This window comes from Rhineura floridana, chromosome 2 (genome assembly GCF_030035675.1).
Source record: "Rhineura floridana isolate rRhiFlo1 chromosome 2, rRhiFlo1.hap2, whole genome shotgun sequence".
Taxonomy (NCBI): Eukaryota; Metazoa; Chordata; class Lepidosauria; order Squamata; family Rhineuridae; genus Rhineura; species Rhineura floridana.
Genome location: NC_084481.1, coordinates 228,377,263 through 228,393,318, shown reverse-complemented (window position 1 = coordinate 228,393,318; position 16,056 = coordinate 228,377,263). Strand labels below are relative to the sequence as shown.

At 42.9% G+C, this 16,056-nt stretch overlaps 1 pseudogene; it reads left to right on the top strand.

The window, feature by feature from the left end:
* Positions 1-3,168: 3,168 nt before the first annotated feature.
* LOC133378452 (dead end protein homolog 1-like) lies at positions 3,169-5,850 on the top strand (annotated as a pseudogene).
* The last annotated feature ends 10,206 nt before the right edge of the window (positions 5,851-16,056 follow it).

The window sequence follows — 16,056 nt, the reverse complement described above, 5'->3', positions numbered from 1 at the left end:
ATTAGGCAATTACAGAGGAGTGGTTTGCAGTGGCCAAATCAGTGAGACCCCTTTCCATTGGCTCAGCTGGGACTAATTGCAATTTGACTCCTCCCCTCCCAGAACTGTGAGAAAGTTCCAACCTGAATTTGCTTATTTTCCTCTGCCCTCCCTGCCCATTTATCCTTTTGTATCATAAGTCTTGGATTGTATGCTATTACTATAAAATGTAAACCACCTTAAATGTTTTGGCAGAAAAGAGGCAATCTAAGCACAGCAAATAAATAGATAGATTAGATAGATAGATAGATAGATAGATAGATAGATAGATAGATAGATAGATAGATAGATAGATAGATAGATAGATAGATAGATAGATAGATAGATAGATAGATAGATAGATAGATAGATAGATAGATAGATAGATGGATGGATACATAGACAGACAGACAGACAGACAGACAGACAGACAGACAGACAGACAGACAGACAGACAGACAGACAGACAGACAGATAGATAGATAGATAGATAGATAGATAGATAGATAGATAGATAGATAGATAGATAGATAGATAGATAGATAGATAGATAGATAGATAGATAGATAGATAGATAGATAGATGGATGGATACATAGACAGATAGACAGACAGACAGACAGACAGACAGACAGACAGACAGACAGACAGATAGATAGATAGATAGATAGATAGATAGATAGATAGATAGATAGATAGATAGATAGATAGATAGATAGATAGATAGATAGATAGATAGATAGATCCAGGGGAACTGAATGCAGAATCCACAGATGTCTACTCCATTTCATAAAGGCAATGAAGGATTGGCAAAATGTGCTTCCCCAGACCATAAAACAGTGCCTCTGCCCATAGCCCTCCCAAACCAAGGGTGCAATCCAACTGCTATTTAGGCTGGGCTGAGGTGAGTTGGATATGGCAGACCTCCGGCTGAGCCAGCTGGGTTCTGGCTCAGCCGGGCCATGCAGCATAAGCCCCTCATCTCGGCTCACGCATGACTGAGCCAGGACTGTGCAGGCTCAGCTGAAGGTCCGCTGGGGAAGCCCAGCCCAGCGTAAGGGGAACTGGTGGAAAGTCGGCTAAATGGGCGTTCTGGGGGCATGTCGGAGGAGGGGCTGAGGGGAGCGACTTACATATTATCCAGGTTACATTCGGCTCCTGCCCTCAGCCCTCCGTCACGGCAGCTGGTGCGCTGGGAAAATGGATGGTGGAAGAAAACATGCATTTTGCTTCCTCTGTCATCCTCCCCTCTATGAGGCCTCTGAGAGGCAGCTGGATGTGGCGGCCCCTTCCGCCAGCTCCACCTCTGTCGGCTTCACTCCTGCCAGCCTCCAGCAAGTTGGATTGCTCTGTCCACCAAATTTCTTGAACCTGAATTTGCTTTTAGCAGTGCCAGGATGTCCATGTTAGCAACCACAACCATTTTGTGAATGGAAATGGAAATGGCCTGCCTTCAAGTTGATTCCAACTTACGGCCACCCTGTGAATAGGGTTTTCATGGTAAGCGGTATTCAGAGGGGGTTTACCATTGCCGTCCTCTGAGGCTGAGAGGCAGTGACTGGCCCAAGGTCACCCAGTGAGCTTCATGGCTGTGTGGGGATTCGAACCCTGGTCTCCCAGGTCATAGTCCAACACCTTAACCACTACACCACACTGGCTCTCTTTGTGAATGCCCACTGTTAATTGCATCATTATCACCATCTCCACACTTTCTGCATTTCATTTCCCTCTGACTTCACTGCTTACAATCCCTCTCCAACTATGTGTATACCTGTAACTTCATGAATCTGATGGTGGATTCCAATTCAGAAGAGTTTATGCCATAATAAATGTAATGGGCCAAAAAGCCCCGTTGTTGTTTTCGCTATAACAGACTAGCTTGGAGCCTCTCCGGAAACAGAGTTTGCTTGCATTAATTCCTTGATAAAATCACCCTCTCTTCCTTCCCCTCCTTTGTTGTCTTCCTGCCTGTCTTTCACTGTTGCTTATATACGGACAGTAAACTCTCTCTGCAGAAAGCTGTCTTTTGCCCATTATCTTTGTAGGACACCAAATATAGCACCATGTAAATGGCAGGATACAAATAAACAAACAACTTCTCTAAACTGTGGCAAATTTTCTGAGCTCGCAGTGCCACCTAGAGTCCACATAGTGCCTTTATAATAATATGCAGCCGCAGAAATTCACTTCCTAAGGGTACTTCCACACTGGTGTGTATTGTGGGATTGGTGCTTCTCATGTATGCATGTTTTCTTTGTTTTGCAACATTCACCCAACATCCTGCTTTCTTTCCGTTGGTGCATGTGTGCAATGATGGACCCGCTTCAAATTTGCCTGTTGGGGTTAGGTCCTCAAGTAAGCAAGATGGCCAGAGAATCCTGTCACTTTTTGGATAGAGCTGATTTATCTGGAGCAACTCACCTGGCTTCAGGCCTTGTCTGGGAACTGACGGTACCTTGGTCACCCTAGGGTACAATCTAGGGCCATTGTGAGGATGCAGTCAATGAAAGAGGCATTTCTCTGGGCTGGTATCTTTCACCTGAGTCCATATACACCTTCTTCTGCCCCTTCTCTCTTGTGGGGGAGCAGGCAGCCTGGAACCTGGATTATGTCATCGACTGCTAGGGAACAAAAGAGACAACATACACATCTCCCTATATCCTCAATATATTGTATCTTTTTGTGGACATCATTTGCTGGGATAGGGACATAAGAAATGGATGTAAAAAGGGAAGGGAAGGACCATGCAGGTTCTCCTGAAAGAAAGAACAGAGTAACAGAATAAAAAATGCAATAATGCTTAACCACTAAGCAACTGGCTACAGAAGCAAACAGTAGTCACCTGATAATAGAATCCCATCAGGAGGAGTCTTCAGAAGCGCACAGGTCATGCATTATGCATGCCGCTGGATAGGTGCATTTAACAGCTTGGGTGGTAAATTTCAGACATGAAAATTTAAATGCACATGCTCTCAAATGTGAACCAACTCTCATAACGCCTGGGCTTATACAGCCATCTAGAGGTGAAGGTGTAAAACAGCTAAATCTGATGCTTAGGAAAGCCCTGACAAAGAGCTCATCAGCGGAGGCTGTGCCACAGAACTATCATTTCATTTGTGTCGGGCCCAAAGTCTTTGAAAGAGCAGGAGAGATAGCACAAGACCCACATCTTCAAGGATGGGGGAAGATGAAATGGAAATGGACTGCTTTCAAGTCGATCCTGACATATGGTGACCCTACGAATAGGGTTTTCATGGTAAGGGGGATTCAGAGGGGGTTTCCCATTGCCTACCTCTGAGACTGAGAGGCAGTGACTGGCCCAAGGTCACCCAGTGAGCTTCATGGCTGTGTGGGGATTCGAACCCTGGTCTCCCAGGTCATAGTCCAGCACTCTAACCTGGCTTTTTTCCTCCCTGCCTTGCCCAGAAGTCCATCCATTTATTCCAATTATTTCTGAGATCAGGAGGGAAGGTGACATCATGAGCCAGGAATGCCTCTCTGCTCCCAGCCTTGCTGAGCTTAAAATATTTAAATGCTTTTTAAAAGACATTCTTAATGTGTTTAGATGTTCTTAATTGGTTTTACTTGTTTTAAATATGCTTTTAAATTTTTTGTTGTATTCCTTTGTTGTTTGTTTGCCACCCTGGGATCGACTGGGAGGGTTTGGGTGGGACAGAAATTTAATTACATAATTAAATAAATAACAGAATTCTGCATCTCTTTGCCTTAGTTCTAGGATTCTTTTTTAATAACCCTTCACTCAAACATCTTTTGTAGTCTGTCTTCTGAATTATTTTGATAGTCACTTCAGTTAATAATTACTATCACATATCTATAAAATTCTCTGTGATGTAATGAAGGGCAATCTGGACTCTTTAAAATCACTATGGGAATCAGATTTGAACTCTACAATTGAACCAGCTGCATGGCACAAACTTTGGGGAAAACAGCCATTAAAGTCTGTATCAGCAAAAATTAAAGAAAATAGCATAAAGTCACTACATAGATGGCATTACATACTTCTCAGATGTCATAAAATAAATCCAAATTCAAACCCAGTATGTTGGAGAGGTTGCCAGCAACTGGGATCTTATTTCCACATGCGGTGGACCTGTGAGAAGGTCCAATGATTCTAGACCAGGGATTTCCTTTCATTACCCCCCTCCCCATATACTAAACCCATTTAGTATAGACTGAAGTGGAAGAATCCCCTAGCCTTTGCAATGAATGAACTTGCTAGTAAAGTGGCCTTCTATGTCAGCCACTTTCTTCACTTCAGTTCTAGTACAGTATTGCAAGGTCATGTCCATGAAGCGAGCTGAATCCTCTTAAAAGTGTTGTATAAATATCATTACTGTTTTCAATCCAAGCGGTTAATTACTGTGGAAATTGCCCACTTGCTAGAGAATATAGCTGTTTAGCTACATGGTGCTGAGCGAAAGCTTTGTCATTGCTGGAGCTTCACTCTTGGAAGATCTTGAAGGTGGGCCTATGCAATGTCTTTTTGTTTTCCTTTTTGTATGTTGCTCTGAGTCTTATTTTTGGGAAAAAGTGACTAATAAATGCTAATAATGCTAATAATATTAATAATTAATAATTAAAACAACAACAACTTTATCCATGTTGTGTTTGTAGGGTACTCCTTATACTTGGAATGTAAACCAGGCTAATAAAGCTGCCTATGAGGCTTGGGTGAAAGAGACTGGAATCCAGTTAGTACAGATCAATGGCCAGAGGAAATACGGTGGCCCTCCACCAGGTAAGTAGAAAATTCTCAGCCTGGGATATACAGATTGGTCACCCAGCTACCACTATTAAAAATAGTGTAGTGTGTAATTAAGGTGGCTAGGTGTTGGCAGCAACTTCAATTAATCAAGAGGTTACAGCCTTTCCATTTTCACTGCTAGGAACTAGTTGCTGGAAATCCCTGTCCTTTCAGAAGCAGTTGTTTCCAAAAGTGGGGGGAGATAGTCTGGATTTCTTTGCTAATATCCAAACTCGGAGAAGCTTGATGGAGATTCGTATTCTTCAGTCTTTCCCTTTGCTGTAGGATCTTGTAGGGGGATGAAGCTGGTATAAAAAGTTTTTGGCAGGGTGTCTTGGGCTTTAATAAGGTGACAACAGTCTATCAGTGATGCTACCTTTTTCTTGCTTTTTCCACCAGGCTGGGCTGGCAATGCCCCACCATCTGGCTGAGAGGTTTTCATAGGGAAGACCCTGCAGGATATCTATGAGGACAAACTAATTCCTCTCTTCCAAAGTGTGGGAAGGCTCTATGCATTTCGTCTCATGATGATGTTCAGTGGGCTTAATCGTGGCTTTGCTTATGCAAGATACACAAACAGGCACATTGCCCAAGAAGCGATTTCCACACTGAACAACTTACCCCATTTTAGTCTGTACAAGTGATGATATGTGAGCTCTGCATTGATGGTCTGTGAGAGAGGATCATCTTCTGCCAATGCTTCAGGAACTTACCAGAGGAGTCCTGAGCATTTCCTTGCACCCCAGCCCTTCCAGAAGGGCGAGACAATTGGCAGAGGTGAAATATGTCTCTCTTCACACTCCTGCAATAGCCAAGACAGCTTTTGTGCAAGGTTTGTCTTATAAACACGGTAGTATCCCTGTGGAATTCCCTCCCCTTAAATATTAGACAGGCACCATCTCTGTTATCTTTTCGGCACCTACTGAAGACGTTCCTCTTTCAACAGGCCTTTTAAGCTGTGTTGGAATTGCTTTTTAATATGTTTTTAAACCTTCTTTTTCTTCTTTTTTAAAATGTTTTTAATCTTTTTTAAAGATGTTTTGAAAGCTTTTTAAAAAAATGTTTTTTAAAGATGTTTTGTTTTAATGTGTTTTTATGATGTTTTAAAGTGTTTTTAGTGCTTTTGTTTGCCCCCCTGGGCTCCTGCTGGGCAGAAGGGTAGGATCTAAATCAAATAATAAGTAAGTAAGTAAATAAATAAATAAATAGTAAAGTCTTATGCCATAGCCAATAGAGGCTGAGGCTACTGAATGCACTTGCTGTTTACTGTACCAGATACAGTACAGAGGCCAGCTCCCTCATGCAGGTTTCCTAGAAATGAGGCATTGGGCACTTAGTTACCTGTCAATATCACCTTCATGGAAAAGGTCAGTGGCAGTATTAACCACTATGGAAATTCTTACTCCAACTTTTTACATCTGTTACTGTATATAAGAAGCTTGGAGCTATCACACGTAAACCCAAACAATGCACATTTCTAGCTAAATCATCAGTTTTTGTTTTTAAATTGGTAACCCTGTCTTATTCATATGTAGTCTACTTTTATTTTTAATTGCATGGCCTTTGTATATGTAGCTGTCAACTGCAGCTGAGATACTGGCAGGGTGAGCTGCATTTCGATCCAAATATAAGTTGTTTATTATGCGGGTAGCTTGTGTCTATGTGGAGATGACATAGAGGTGGATTGGCTGAACCCAAATATAAAACAGAAACTCCACAACACCTCCAAGCAAGCCTTTCCAGGGATCCTGCCATCTCCAGGGATCCCACCATCCAAATATTTTCACAGAGGTAAATGTACTGCCTTCAAGTCGATTCCAACTTATGGCGACCCTATGAATAGGGTTTTCATGAGGCTGAGAGGCAGTGGCTGGCCCAAGGTCACCCAGTGAGCTTCATGGCTATGTGGAGATTCAAAGCCTGGTCTCCCAGGTCATAGTCCAACACCTTAACCACTGCCCCGAGCAAAAAATCTTCTGGGCTTGTGGACTGTCACATGCAACCAGCAGTGTGCTGGACTACATGAACTTGCCATGTGAGGAACGGCAGCTGGGGCTCCCTCTATTTCTTACCAAATGGTCATTCTGGCGTGGAAGACCATGAAAAGGCCAAGAATGCAGTGTCACTGCAGCTACTCAAAATCCTAGGTCAGTATGCTTGTACAGGTTCATCTTTGAAGTGCTTCAGATTTGCAGAATGGAGCCCAGAGAATGCTTTTGTGCGGTTTGGATGGTGAGCAAGGCATGTGCAATCCTCAGCTAGGTCATGTAACGCCAAATGACTAACCTTTGCCAGACACTTGATCAGTTAAGCTTCGCATTCCAAAGAGATAATGAACACAGCTGGTTGCAAAGGGGCTAAGGATTATTAGAGCAAAGAGATTTACATCTAGGCTGTTAGCATTTGAAAGCTGTAAAATACTAAACCAGACTAATAGCTAGTTGGTCTCTTCCCCTCCCTTGTCTTAGTTGCTCTTACGTTTGCCCTGCCAGGGAGAATTCTGGCTGGAAACTCTGACTGGAGCTAAAGCTTGGTTCTTCTGTTGCTTCTTGATGATCTGGTTGGTGTCTGGAGGCGTCTTCCATCCCCTTGAAGGCTCGGTCTCTACTGATGTTATCTTGGGGCTTCCCTAGCCCCTGGAGGCTCAAGCTCCTTGATCTAGGGGCCCTGTATTTATCCTTCAAAGACCCCCTGGGAAGGGGCACCTTACACCCATTTGATCACTATCTCTAGTTCATCTTTGGATATCAGTCATGGTGTAGGTTACTGTACCAGTTTCTCTTCCACTCTGGCTAGCTGCTCAATATTACCTTTCTGTTGCACCCTGCCTCAAAAGTAGTTCTGCACATTCCAGCTGTGTGCCCCCACTTCCTCTCACAATTTACTTGAGAAGCTAATTAGTGTTGAGAAGTTCAGGTGATGATGCTTTTCCAGATGAGCACATGGAAGCAAGAAATGGTCGCACTCTTAAGGGATTGGTTCATAAGAACTACTTCTAAGATTTCTCATTGCATGGGCAGGTGGGAATAGATATATCAAAGCATGTGCTACCAAATAGTCCATATATCTAATTCTTTGTACCACACAGTGCAGAATGAGCCACAAGAAGCACATCTGAAACAGTAGGAGTTGTTGGGTAACAGGAATGATTAAAAAGGAAAACAAAAATAGAGGGTGCTCTTGGGGCGTTGTGAATTCTATTTCTTGGGAGCTTAAGCTTCAACCAGCAGATCCTTGGCATCTTCTTGCTTTACTAGTTACTGAATAGGTTTGGCTGGTGATTTTAACTTGAAGCTTGATGTGGGTACCTTGTACAGTACCTACCCTGTGCAATTTCCACCCACTACCTTGTAGGAACATGAATCATTGATTCCCAAGTCGATACATAACCACTTCCTCCCTTCATTCTACAGGTTCACAGGGAGCCTATATTTGTCACAGCGGCTTTTGTTACATTTTTTTTTCTTTAGAAACCTAGGCATGCTAACAAAACTACATTGTACTACATTTTTAAGCATAGCTCTTTATATTTGCTTAATCCTCAGAATAAACTAGGATTGTAAAGTGGAGTTCTCCAAACAAAGTTTTCTTACTGCCATATTGGAAGTGAGTTGCAGATGGTTCCAAGAGGAAGTAATGAACCGAACTGCTGCTAAGGTTTTCACATACACATATGTGTAACTGTAGGATATAATGTGCCACTTCTTTTTTTCCTTGGCAACAAAGGACTGTCCTTTCTGCTTGAAGATAGCAGAATGCTTGGGGATGATGGGGGGAAATACTAATATTAGTTGCCTCAAAACTTGGGTTACCAGATCTCTGTTTTTTGGCCAGTTTTTGCGGATCCTCTCCAGGTCTCCGGGTGACTCAGCTTAATCTCCGGACTTTCAGCTTTCATTAAAAAAAAAAAAAGTTTCTAGGTGGTCTGGTTCCCGAGATATACACCAAAATGTCAGCCCCCCCATGGCTTAGTTGCTCTAAGTTCTGCTCTAATCCCTGCCCTTTCAGGTTTTTAGCTAATAAGAAGTCAGGGTTGTGATTGACAAGGAAGTAACTATAGAGCCAAAAAATGAGTCACAAAACTTGCTTTTTCCTTGCAACTCAGAAAATGTGCTTTTTCCTGCTCTTCTGAAAATCTCACAAATTGAATAAGTAAGCTTTCAGTCTTTTTCTCTCTTGTGTGTAGGAGTCAGACATGTTTAACTTTCGAAAAGGGCAGTGTTTTGCAAACCTTCCCAATATGAAGCTTTAATCCAGTATTTGCTTTTCCAGAGTCAACATACCCAGAGTAAGCCCCGCTGAATTCAATAGGACTTCCTCTTGAGTAGATTTGCCTACCATACCCAGTTTGAAAAGCAATCAACCCTAATCCTAACACAATGCATTTTTGTATGCTATTTTCACCAATATATGCATTTTCATGCATACTTTATACAAGTATATGCATTGTTGTACACATTATTTGGCTGGAGGGAAGAATTGTATCATGTTACAGAAAGTGTGAATCAGATAAGTTTGGTTTTAAATGCAAAATGAATTGAATGCCCCCCTCCCTATTCAGAAGTATGCCCCAGTGTCTTCAGTAGGACTTACTCCCAAGTAAGTGTGCATAGGATTTCAGATTAATTAAGAATCACCTGCAAGCTTGGAGATTCACATAGGATATCAGACGATCTCTCATGACACCTAAAATTAGTGAGGAAATCTCCAACCTGGACTCTGGAATCTTGCTTCAAACTTCGACCACTGGAACCCTCAAACACTGTCATGTCCAGGACTGGACTCAGGAATCAGACCAGTGGGTGAAAGCAATTCAGTCTTTATTAAAGTAATATCCAAACAGAAACTACGTCTTCTCATGAAGCAACACAATAACACGTGTCCAGCGACATGCAAGAGAGTTGACAGAACAAGGAATCTCTGCTCCCCCTGACCCTTATAAAGGGGGCTTTCTGGCACGAATTCGCTCACTCCACCTCAAGGTGCTCTCTTCCACACCCCTCCTCTCTCTCCCCCTTGCTCTCTTTTGTTTTCTCCGGGTTCGTGGTGAAGGGGGAAGCGCTGCCCCCTCCCCTTCTGAGGATTCTATCTCTGGTATTGGGGAAAGAGGGGGGTGGAGGCCATGCCCATCAGGTGGGCTTTTCTCTGGTTGAGGAGGGAGTTGAATTCCCCCTCCTTCTGTGTCTAACTGCTCTGATTCGGGAAGGGGGGTGAGCGTGGGAAGTTCCTGGGAAGAGTCTGTGTCTGTGTCTGTGTCGGCTAGAGTTTCAAGGTCTCTACTGCTGGGCAGCAGCCACTCTGGGAAAATGATCTCCTCCCCCTCCTCATCCTCTGAAGTGCCAGGACCCCAATCCTGCATCCTGACAAACACAAGATTGCAATGGCATCAAAATGCCCCCATCCTGGTAAGGATGATATAGATTCCATTAAAAGTATGCTGCAACAGTTTAAACAGGTGAAATGCATGAAACGCTAAAACCACTCGAATCTATGGCTTCAACAGTTGCAGCTCTGACTACGAACTCTGAGGAGCCTTTGACTTTGGGCCTTAAGAACAGGGATGCCATTTCCAAGGTTAAACTAATTCAATTACAATTAAAACTAAAAATATAGGACCCGGAGGATTGGTCCCACCAAAGCAATTTCTGCTTCCAAAATTTCCCTGAGGATCTGGAGGAAGCCATTTATCTTTGGAAGGGTTTTTATGATCAACTTCTGTACAACCTGAGACTATAACCATTCCTGCCTCTCTGTATGCCCCTGTAATGGTGAGCGATGACCGCACAGAGGAATATTTACACACAGAAGGGAAGGACTCCCTCAGAGATGCTTAACTCTCCTATAACACTGGACAAGATTGCCAATGTGATTAAGAAGTTGAAACCTGGAAAATCCCTAGGTATGGAAGGTTACATTAGTCTCTTCGAAAAAGCATTTATCACAGAACTATTACCCTTGCTACATCTCTTATTTGACAGTATACTGTCAGGAGGTGACATTCCAGATACCTGGAACCAAACAAGAACAACACTGTTACATACCACTTTCACTTTTACTCATTTTGTTCTTTTTTTTAAATGCGTCTGCATTCAACATCTACTGAAACTCTGCAGCACAGACATAAACGGCGGAAGTTCACCGCCAGCTACTTAAATATGGGTTTTACATGGACTGATTCTGAAAATGACCATGTGCCGGGGCCAAACAAAAGCAGTGAAGCATTGAAGCAGAGTGCCCCTCGTCTGGAGAGTCTAGCATTCAAAGGGATGGGGGGGGTTGCCCTGGAGCCTGAGAACACAGGAGATTGGTAAGGTAGAGACAGGCGGAGACAGGTCTCAGGTGTGAGCATAGCAGCCTGCGGGAAACAGACGCAGATTAGAATGGAGTTCAAGCAAGTGTAAGTAACTTGCACATGGTGGTGAAGTGATGTTAGAGAGCAGATGGGGCACAATGCTACTTTGCTCTAATAAGGGGCCTGCTCTGGAAGCAGATCTATCCCTAGACTCATGACGTCCCCAAGTGTGAGCCTTTATAAATGATGGGTGATGTACCCTCTCAGGGCCGGCGCCAGGCATGACTGGGTCCGTAGGCATCTGCCTGTCTCGGGCCTGCGGCACCCACCTACATGTCTCACCTACCCCTCCTGTCGCTGTGAATGCCATGCATGCTGTGCGTGCTTGGCTACCATCAACCAAGAGATGACAGTTGCTTAGGGAAGCCCCTGCTGCAATCTTAGTCGATGGTAAGCATGTGCGGGCAGTGCACACAACATACACAGTGATGGAAGAGGTAGGCGGGGCGTGTTTGCGGGCTTCTTGTATGAGGGGGTACCTGGGAGCTACCTCTCCTGGATCTGCCACAGGGTCGGGAGCTGCCCCTGCCCCAGATCACGGAACAGGAGCACTACCCTCCCATCCTAAGGAGGTGCCCCTCTGGGCCACAGGGGCTCTCGGCCAGGGCCCAACCTGGCCAGCTGCTGGCACCGGCCCTGTACACTGTTTCCTGTTTAAATGATGGGTGAAAATGATTCATTTTCCTTTTAGGATGGCTCAAGGATTCTAAGGATCTTAGTGATTACGTTTCCATAGGTGAAAAAACTATAGAGGTAACTCCCTCAATTCCTCTTTCTTCCATCTCATTTCCAAGCATATTCAAGGTTGGCAACAGGCTCAGACCAGGGTGAGAAGAGACAAAACTTCCAAATCAGATGCTGGCAGTGGGAGGCCAGATGAGCAAAACTAGGATTATTCATGACCGTTTTAATTTTCACTCTTCTTCTAAATTCGAGTGCGCTATTTGTCAACATTCATGTGGCCCTCTCCATGTGTGAGAGCCCAGGTCTGTTCATATTAATCTACATTACAGACATATTATCTCCTTCAGCTGCTGAATATGTCAGAGAGCCTGCTTCTTCACTGATCACATCAGAGCTTGGAAGTAACTAGTTACAAGTAACGAATTACTTGTAATTTATTACTTTTTTGAGTAACGAGTGGGTAACTTCATTACATTTTGCTGGTAATAGAACGAGTAGTAACTTCATTACTTTTGAGGAGTAATTGTAATGTTTCCAGCATCAATTTTGTGCATTACTTGGGGGGGGGAGCAGGGGAAGTCTTCTGCTCCTCTGATTTGTGAATAAAAATCATGTGCTTCAAATTGGGCTTCTGTGCAGCGTTGTTCTTCCTTCATGCTCTATGGGTGCTTAGGAGGTGACGAGGGAGGAGGTGGAAAGCGAGACGGGGTGGAGAATATAATTGTTTAAAAATTGACAGGAGTGGAAGGAGAAAAGAGCTGGAGGCAATATATATATACAAAAAATATGTGTGTTGGGGTATCATCATTGCTGGGGGTGGGGTGAGGGGATGTGAGATTCTGTTATGCCATTCTGTTAATCTTACGGATAAAAAAAAAAATTCTACTACCCTCTGTATGTGTGTGCTTATTTTTAATGTTGTTTTAGGCTACTTAGATGTGCAGCAGCCAAGGCCAGCATTTTGTAGGCAATTTTTTTTAAAAAAAAAGTAACTAAAATGTAATTGTAGCAATTACTTTTGAGTAAAAGTAAAGTAATCAGTTACTTTCAGAGCAATTGTAATTGTAATGGTAATTACTACTTTTTGGGGCCATGTAACTGTAATTTATTACTTTTTAAAAGTAATCTTCCAAGCTCTGGGTCACATCATTGAAAAACCTGTCCTAACTAACACACACAGTTTAAAATGTCTCCCTCTTGCATTATTATGGTATGTCCTAGGGTTGTCAGGTTCAATCCCTGAGACTGATCCTGTATCTTTAGGAGAAAAGAAAGTCAGCCAAGTGCAGGTGTTCTTGCAACCCTGTAATGGGAAAAACCACAAGGTGGAATTCTCCTTTTCCCCTGCACAACTTTTAAAGATACAGAAGACCTCTTGGAGGCTGGGCCTGGCAACCAAGAGGTCTTTTGTATCTTTAAAAGTTGTGCAGGGGGGAGGGAGAATTCCACCTTGTGGTTTTTCCTATTACAGGGTTGCAAGAACACCTGCACTTCCTAAAGATACAGGATCAGTCTCAGGGATTGAACCTGGCAACCCTAGTATGTCCCTAACTCATGGAAAGCTGTGGCACCAGCAGAAAGGTAAAAGTGAAATCCTGTCCTGGATTCGTGGTAAACGTTTCTACCCCAAGCAGACTTTTGTTAGAAAAAAATAGTAGATCTATCACCTTGCCAAATTAGCACATTATTACTTGCAGACAATAAATCCAGAGGAAAATGAGTTGCCATTAACAATTACCTACCCATTATTGGGGGGGGGGGAAGTACCCTTGGTATAAAAATATCCCAGAAAATAAATTGATTTTCCAATTCGGGTAACTTTGTACCCTGGCCCATGTTAAGGACAGAAGTACAAAGTCAACACTAGTTTCTAAAAATTAGTTTAACCATACTAACTTTCATTTCTTTGCTCTCGCTAAGTTTCTGTCCACTGTCATACATTGTTTCATTTATTCCAGCTAGAAAAGTGCTCTAAAGGGTTATTAACTTCCTTTCTTTTGTAAACAATATAAAAAATGATCTATGGTTAAAAAAAACAAACCAAAGGGGGGATCTCCAGTAACTAGAACTTTTCACAATGAAGAGGTCCCACCTTCAAGAAAAGCCTTATGAGAACTTTCCCCATGCTTACTTCCTGTTGTCCTACCCACAGTTTGGGCTCCCAGCTCAAGCAAACAGCTGGAGAAATGGAGATCAGTTACAGACACAGTAGCAGATTCAATGACAGAGCAACCATCTGTGGTAAGCTTTTCTTTTTCCCCTGGGTGAGAGGGCAAGAATTCCTTCTGTGACCCAGCAGAGGCTAAACTGGAGGCAAGTGTCAGTAGCAACTGTGACAATCCTAACGAGGAAGAAATACCAATGTATCCAATGTGTTTTCAGGTGCATGGCAAACAAGGGGATCAGATAACTGTCTGTGAGCATACCGACTCAGAGGCTGAGATTGGTTTAACTGATGAGCACGTACAAGACTTATAGACAATGACAATGACCCAATTGGGCTCAGAACTGTATAGGAACATGTGGCAAAGGCAATCCCCTGCATAGGCTTTAAGGTGAGGTATAGAGTGATTATTTAGAAGCTGGTCCTGGATGTGGAAAAAGTTATGCAATTTGGAAGATGGTGGACCCCCATGATTTGGCGTTAGTGCCATTTACTAAAATAAAACCCGCCTATTATGTAATTGTATACAAGCAAGGTGAGAGGTCTGATTTAATTTTCAAAATCACGCACATGGCAATGTCAGAATCAGGGAATAGGAGGATTTTTGTAGACGAATTTACTAGTATGCCTTATGAGTATCTTGCTTGCATAGGCTATAACAATTGTGCAGAAGAAATTTAGTCAGTCAGAGATGTTCAGCAGACAAAAGTGCAGTAACCAGATGAAGGCATGTATACAGGGAATTATATGGACTTAACTCAATTGAGCAGACATACGCTGAGAGTGAATTTTTGCATCCCTAATGATGTGGTTGCATTGATGAATGGGACATATGGCTGCCAAATGATACCTTTTTCAGCAATTGAGAAAAGTATGGAAATGGTTGATGTTACTGAAATTCCAGTGGGAATTGTTGTTACCCAGATGGGTTTTAGCAAGCATAGCACAGAACATTCCTGTGAGAATATTAATTGCACTGTACATTCAAACCAAGGTGGTACTTGTAAGGAGACAGCTGTTTATCTTAGTACCTCCGATTTTAAGTGTGGAGGAATTACATATTGTGGCATTAACTAGGAATACACAAAAACTATACCTGGTCACTGATAAAAGCCCTATGGCAGAAGAATTTGTGGCAAAAAAAATCAGATCAATGTGGATTTCGGGGGGAAAAGTCAAGATGACTGATGTGGCATGTTTGTGCTTCACAGTGCTCTGGAAGAGTTTGTCAATACACTCTTGTCTCAGAGGTATCCGTAACTTTGGAGTTTCCAGATATTATTACCATATTTGAGGGAGGAACATCGAAGGCAATCAAACTTCTATCTTACGACAAAACTTTTCAGCTTGAATTCTATGTATCCCCCTTAATTTCCAAGTGTGCTTTCTTTGAGAAGAACCTAGCAATTCCTTTGGAGGAGGAGGCATGGTAAGAGCACAATAGTTGTGTATGAGGTAAATGTGCATGTACATGTACATGGAGGATAAGGCTATCAATGTCTGCCAGCCATGATGGCTACGGCTTGCCTCAATGGTCGGAGGAAGTATGTTTCCAAGTACCAGTTGCTGGAAATCACAGGAGAGAAGCACTCTTGTGCTTAGGTCCTGCTTACGGGCTTGCCATAGGTATCTGGTTGTCTGCTATGAGAACAGGATGCTGGACTAGATGGGCCATTGGCCTGATCCAGCAGGCTGTTCTTGTGGAGTTATTTGTTTTTGTGCTAAGGATGGAGGAAATGCTGAGTTTATTTACCTCCCCACCCAAGCCAGCTGTTTACGTTCAAGATATACTGCAAGATGGTTCGGTTGGAAGAACAAAGGTATGGGAGGGTTTTGCTAGCTCAGAAGTTGGCATTCTGGGACATTCCATTCTGTTCTAGATGAGTTCTGGGTATGAGGGAATTAATATAACACTGCAGCCATTTCAGTTCTACAATATTGTTTGGTGCATTGTAGTCCAGCTTGAGATTTGAATGTTTCTAACATTGCCACACATTATTTTGTTTCTCACTTAAGCAATTTGTTTCAATGGGTAGCTGTAGTAAAGAACAATAATTAGAAAATCTTAGAGCAA